Here is a 365-nt window from a genome sequence, read left to right as displayed (position 1 = left end):
ATACGCGCGTCCGCCCGACCTACTATTGCCGAAGGCACAGCCCACCGAGCGCACGGCGCGCGAGCTGCAAGGAGCGGGGATGGCCTAATAGGCGCGCTGCGCCGTTCGAGATTAGAGGCTCGCGGCGGTGAGCGGGGCGCTTGCCCCACTCCCCGCGCGCTAAGCTATCGATGGCGAATATTAGGCGCTTTGGAAATAATATCTCGATTGGGAAATGATCGAAATCTTTTTGAGAACTCAATTTAGTTCGCCCTAAAGCGTGCGCGTGTACATACAGAAAAATGTTAAATGTGTATAAATATGACTTGTTTTAAATAAATAATATGTGTATTTTAAAAGAGTGTTTGACAATTCTACCGACAACG

The sequence above is a fragment of the Trachymyrmex cornetzi genome, unplaced genomic scaffold (genome assembly GCF_001594075.2).
Source record: "Trachymyrmex cornetzi isolate Tcor2-1 unplaced genomic scaffold, Tcor1.1 scaffold440, whole genome shotgun sequence".
In the NCBI taxonomy this organism is placed as follows: domain Eukaryota; kingdom Metazoa; phylum Arthropoda; class Insecta; order Hymenoptera; family Formicidae; genus Trachymyrmex; species Trachymyrmex cornetzi.
This window is presented reverse-complemented; position numbering follows the sequence as displayed.